Source organism: Cherax quadricarinatus, chromosome 11 (genome assembly GCF_038502225.1).
Source record: "Cherax quadricarinatus isolate ZL_2023a chromosome 11, ASM3850222v1, whole genome shotgun sequence".
Taxonomy (NCBI): domain Eukaryota; kingdom Metazoa; phylum Arthropoda; class Malacostraca; order Decapoda; family Parastacidae; genus Cherax; species Cherax quadricarinatus.
This window is the reverse complement of record NC_091302.1, coordinates 6713725-6720169: the sequence shown is the minus strand read 5'-3', so window position 1 is coordinate 6720169 and position 6445 is coordinate 6713725.

The window sequence follows — 6445 nt, the reverse complement described above, 5'->3', positions numbered from 1 at the left end:
GAAACTCCTCCCCGTTGAGAAGGAGAGGTAGAGTGAAAGTGTGCACCCCAAGCGTGAGCAAGGCCGCACTGAGAGTAGTCCGTGCAGAGTGGTAACGTGGGCACCACAGCAGGAAGTGTTCCCCCGTCTCAGGCTGTAAGGGACACACACCATGGGCAGTATGGAGAGTCCGTCATCTGAAGGCGGTAGAGATGAGCCGCCAGTAGCGAGTGGCTGACTCAGAGGCGAGTCAGTGCAACATACACCGAGCGGTTGGTATGGCGAGCTCAAGGGTAGGAGCCATTAAAAGATCGGATAGAGCCCAATGCCGAAAAAGAGAGGGAGTGTGCCAGGCCCTCCTGCCACTGATGGCGGATTCCTTTCCAAACAGCCTGTGTGAAATCACTGTGGCCCAGGACAAGAGGTGTAATAGTAGGAAGTGAATGCACGAGGGAGGCCGCTCGATCCGCCACTTCATTGCACCAGATTCCAACATGGGCGGGTACCCACTGAAGGGAGATGCTCCAACCTGGGCTCCGTAAAAAGTGCAGGAGGGATTGCGTCCGACAAACGAGGACGCGTAGTGACCGTGGACGGGCAGAGCACAAAAGTGCCAGGGAGGATTGGGAATCAGAGAAGAGAACCAATGGCTGTGGGGGTATGTGATCTAGGACAAAAGCCAGAGCCTGGTGAATGGTGAAGGGCTCCCCTGCCAGAACAGAATGAGCAACAGCTTAAGGAAGAATTGAAGTTGGCGAAGATGGAGATTCGGCGACTGACCGAGGAAAACAAGAAGATTCGTAGTAGTCCTCCTGTTTTGAGTCCTCAGGTCAGTGGCTGGACAGCAGGGAACGAAGTTGACGATCAAGAAGACGAATGGAAAGGTAGAAACGATGAAGAAGAAAGAGACTGCCGTGGAAACTGTTGTGGAAACATCTAATACATTCTCAGTGCTACCCGACGAATGTGAGTCGACTACTGGGAACATCACGACGAACGACACCAAGGAAGGTAAGAATATTGTTGTTGTTGGGGATAGCCAAGTTAGGTATATGGATAGGGCGTTCTGCTTGAAGGACAGGAGTAGGAGACAGAGAGTTTGCTTTCCTGGGGCTGGGATGGAGGATATTGTTAGCCGTCTGGATGACATCATGAGAGGTAATGGGAGCAATCCTATTATCTGTCTCAGTGCTGGAGGCAACGATGTTGGCAGACGTAGGAGTGAAGACCTGATTAGCAGGTATAGGTCAGCAATAGAAATAATTAGGAGTAAGGGTGGGAACCCTGTCATATGTGGTATTTTGCCAAGGAGAGGAGTTGGAAATGAATGGTTGTCCAGGGCAATTGGTGTCAATTGCTGGCTGGAAAAATACTGTAAGGAAAATGCGGTAACATTCATTGACAACTGGGACCTCTTCTATGGCAGAAATGACATGTATGCCAGGGATGGGGTTCACTTATCTAGGTCTGGGGTGGTAGCACTGGCAACTGCAGTGGAGGGAGCAGTTAGGACTTTAAACTAGGAATAGTTAGTGGTATGGGTTTTGGCAGGAAAACAGTGAAGTCCCAGTGTAGTAATATTACGAGTTCTAGGGGAACTAGTAATAAGCAGAACGAGGTAGATATTGAAAAGCCAGGGACTTTGGGTGATAAGGACAGTAATAGGTTTAGTAGAAAAACAGAAATGAGCAGGAAGGGTAAAGAGAAAGGAGAGTCTTTCAATGTTTATTATGCTAATTGCCGTAGTGCTAGGAATAAGATGGACGAGTTGAGATTAGTTGCTAGTGCAGGTAACATTGATGTATTTGCCTTAACTGAGACGTGGTTTAATTCAAAAAGTCGGGACATGCCTGCAGAATGTCATATTCAGGGTTTTAAATTGTTCCAAGTAGATAGAAGTATCGGGAAGGGGGGTGGGGTGGCATTGTATGTCCGAGATCGCTTGAACTGTTGCATAAAAACGGGTATTAAGTCTGAAGTAACGCAATCAGAGTCTGTTTGGATAGAATTTTCAGAGGGGCATGAAAAACTGATTTTAGGAGTGATATACCGTCCCCCAAACTTAGATAGGGACCAAGGGAGACTACTATGGGAGGAAATTGTTAAGGCCACAAGGCACGATAATGTAGTAATTCTAGGAGACTTTAACTTTAGTCATATTGATTGGAATTTCTTGACTGGGAATTTAGAATCATACGACTTCTTAGAAGTAGTTCAGGATTGTTTTTTGAAGCAGTTTGTGACAGAACCTACAAGGAGAAATAACCTGCTTGACTTAGTTATGGCAAACAATGAATCCCTTGTTAATAATTTAGAAATTTCAGAGGAACTGGGTGCTAGCGACCACAAATCAATTACATTTAGCATTGAATGGAAGTACGATAGTAGCGATAACTCAGTAACAGTCCCAGATTTTCGATTAGCAGATTACGATGGGCTTAGAGAACACTTATCATCTGTTGACTGGGGTAACGAAGTGAGCTATCAATATGACAGTTTTCTGAACACTATACATGCTGCTCAAAGAACGTTTATCCCATATAAAGAAATTAGATCAAATAGAAATGACCCAAAATGGATGAATAATAGGCTCAAATATCTACTAGGGCATAAGAAAGGAATTTATAGGCGTATCAAAAGAGGTGAGGGTCATCTTATGAATCAGTATATTGACATTAAGAGGGACATTAAAAAGGGGATAAGAAAAGCTAAAAGGGACTATGAAATTAAAGTTGCTAGGGATTCTAAAACTAACCCAAAAAGTTTTTTCCAGGTCTATAGAACAAAAGTTAGAGATAAGATAGGTCCCCTTAAAAATAACTATGGGCACCTTACTGACAAAGAGAATGAAATGTGCTCGATTTTTAATAATTATTTTCTCTCAGTTTTTACACAGGAAGACATTAACAATATTCCAGTAATTAATTTTTATAGTGTGCTAGAAGAAGATAAATTATGTAACATCACAGTCACTAGTGAAATGGTTGTGAAGCAGATAGACAGACTGAAGCAAAATAAGTCGCCGGGTCCTGATGAGGTTTTTTCAAGGGTTCTTAAGGAATGCAAAATGGAACTCTGTGAACCATTAACTAATATTTTTAATTTATCTCTTCAAACAGGTGTAGTGTCTGATATGTGGGAGATGGCTAATGTAATTCCTATTTTTAAAACAGGGGACAAGTCGTTACCATCAAATTACCGCCCAATAAGCCTGACCTCAATTGTAGGCAAATTACTAGAGTCAATTATAGCTGAGATTATAAGAAGCCATCTCGATAAGCATAGCTTGATTAATGATACTCAGCATGGATTCACAAGAGGCCGGTCTTGTCTAACTAATTTATTAACTTTCTTCAGTAAAGCTTTTGAGGCTGTTGACCACGATAAAGAATTTGATATTATTTACTTAGATTTTAGTAAGGCTTTTGATAGAGTTCCGCACCATAGACTGTTAAAGAAAGTGGCAGCTCATGGCATTGGGGGAAAAGTGCTCTCGTGGATCGAGTCATGGCTCACTGACAGGAAGCAGAGAGTGTCCATAAATGGGGTTAAATCCGAGTGGGGATCTGTAACAAGTGGCGTTCCACAGAGATCAGTCTTGGGCCCGTTGTTGTTTATAATATATATCAATGATCTTGATGAGGGAATTAATAGTGATATGAGCAAATTCGCCGATGACACAAAGATAGGTAGGATAATTGATTCAAACGTAGACATTATGGAACTTCAGGAGATAAGATAAGATAAGATAAGATTTCGTTCGGATTTTTAACCCCGGAGGGTTAGCCACCCAGGATAACCCAAGAAAGTCAGTGCGTCATCGAGGACTGTCTAACTTATTTCCATTGGGGTCCTTAATCTTGTCCCCCAGGATGCGACCCACACCAGTCGACTAACACCCAGGTACCTATTTGCTGCTAGGTGAACAGGACAACAGGTGTAAGGAAACGTGTCAGAATTTCCACCCGCCGGGAATCGAACCCGGGCCCTCCGTGTGTGAAGCGGGAGCTTTAGCCACCAGACCACCGGGCCACAAACTCTATTCTTGGTCAGAAAAGTGGCAGATGCAGTTCAATGTAGATAAATGCAAGGTTCTGAAGCTCGGGAGTGCCCATAACCCTAGTACTTATAAGTTAAATGATGTAGAACTTAGCCATACAGATTGCGAAAAGGACTTGGGGGTTATGGTGAGCAGCAACCTTAAACCAAGACAGCAATGCCTAAGCGTACGTAATAAGGCAAATAGATTACTGGGATTTATATCAAGAAGTGTAAGCAACAGAAGTCCAGAGGTCATACTGCAGCTTTATACATCATTAATAAGGCCTCACCTAGATTATGCAGCTCAGTTCTGGTCTCCATATTACAGAATGGACATAAATTCGTTAGAAAACATTCAGCGTAGGATGACTAAATTAATACATAGCATTAAAAATCTTCCTTATGAAGAAAGATTGAAGACTCTTAAGTTACATTCACTTGTTAGACGAAGAATGAGGGGAGACCTGATCGAAGTGTATAAGTGGAAGATAGGTATTAATAAAGGGGATATTAATAAGGTCTTGAGGATGTCTCTCCAAGAGAGAACCCGCAGTAATGGATTTAAATTAGATAAGTTTAGATTTAGAAAGGACATAGGAAAGTATTGGTTTGGAAATAGGGTAGTAGATGAGTGGAACAGTCTACCTAGTTGGGTTATTGAGGCTGGGACTTTGGGTAGTTTCAAATTTAGGTTGGATAAGTACATGAGTGGGAGGGGTTGGATTTGAGTGGGACTTTCACATCAGAGCTTATTTCTTACCTGGAGTTTACCTGGACCTGGAGTTTACCTGGAGAGAGTTCCGGGGGTCAACGCCCCCGCGGCCCGGTCTGTGACCAGGCCTCCTGGTGGATCAGAGCCTGATCAACCAGGCTGTTACTGCTGGCTGCACGCAAACCAACGTACGAGCCACAGCCCGGCTGATCAGGAACCGACTTTAGGTGTTTGTCCAGTGCCAGCTTGAAGACTGCCAGGGGTCTGTTGGTAATCCCCCTTATGTATGCTGGGAGGCAGTTGAACAGTCTCGGGCCCCTGACACTTATTGTATGGTCTCTTAACGTGCTAGTGACACCCCTGCTTTTCATTGGGGTGATGTTGCATCGTCTGCCAAGTCTTTTGCTTTCGAAGTGAGTGATTTTCGTGTGCAAGTTCGGTGGGTGGCATTGAAAATTGGGTTGGGCAAATGTTTTGTTAGTGGGATGAATTGTAAGGACCTGCCTAGTATGGGCCAACAGGCCTCCTGCAGTGTTCCTCCTTTCTTATGTTCTTATGTTCTTATGTCTAACCACCAGGTTTGACACGGAGAGATTAGCGAAGAAGGCCACAGAGGATGTGGACGGGGATGAAGTCCATGCCAATCAGTCCGTGTAGATGGAGAATGAAGGGCCATATGTAACAGAGCAAAACTCTTCAAAGAGAAATGCAACTAACTGAGGGGGTTCCCTGTTCCTGTAATGCCAATCCAGGTGAATGTACTGCGTCAGGTTCAGCCAGTGGGAGACCGGAGAGTGGAGAGGGGGGAGTCATCACAAGCACAGAAAGTGTAAGGCAGGTCAGGGAATGCTGGGCTCTGGCCACAAAGGAAGGCTGAACCGAACGTGGGGGGATAGAGGCTGTCTCCCACATCTGTGGAGAGAGGTGGCAGGGGTGAGTACAAGGCAGAGAGGCCATATGATGGAGTCGTAAACAGTTCCTCGCTGTTCTCACCGACGAGAGAGGGGCTATCCCCGACTCTGCCTCCAAGGCTGCAATGGAGGTGGAGGGGAATTCCCCCAGCATACTACAGATGGCTGAATTCTGGGGAACGTCTAAGCGATGAAGAGAGGAGGAAGAGGATGAGCCATACACCTCACTTGCATAAGTGAGCTTGCTGAAAACCATAGCTGTATAGAACCTAAAGAAAAGGTCTCGATCCGCCCCCACTTGGTGCCAGAGATCTGGTGCATAAATGCACTGTGACGTGCACACAAGAGGTGGAGGGCCGCTATGTGTTTCTTCCATGTATTTCTTCTCCTATGCCAAATCAAAATCGAGAACAGCGTCCAGTATTGGGCCCCTACTTAAACAAGATGGGTCCTACACAGATGACAGCAAGGAAATGAGTGAGCTACTCAAGTCCCAATATGACTCAGTTTTTAGCAAGCCGCTAACCAGACTGAGAGTCGAAGATCAAAATTAATTTTTTTATGAGAGAGCCACAAAATTTGATTAACACAAGCCTATCCGATGTTATCCTGACGCCAAATGACTTCGAACAGGCGATAAATGACATGCCCATGCACTCTGCCCCAGGGCCAGACTCATGGAACTCTGTGTTCATCAAGAACTGCAAGAAGCCCCTATCACGAGCCTTTTCCATCCTATGGAGAGGGAGCATGGACACGGGGGTCGTCCCACAGTTACTAAAAACAACAGACATAGCCCCAC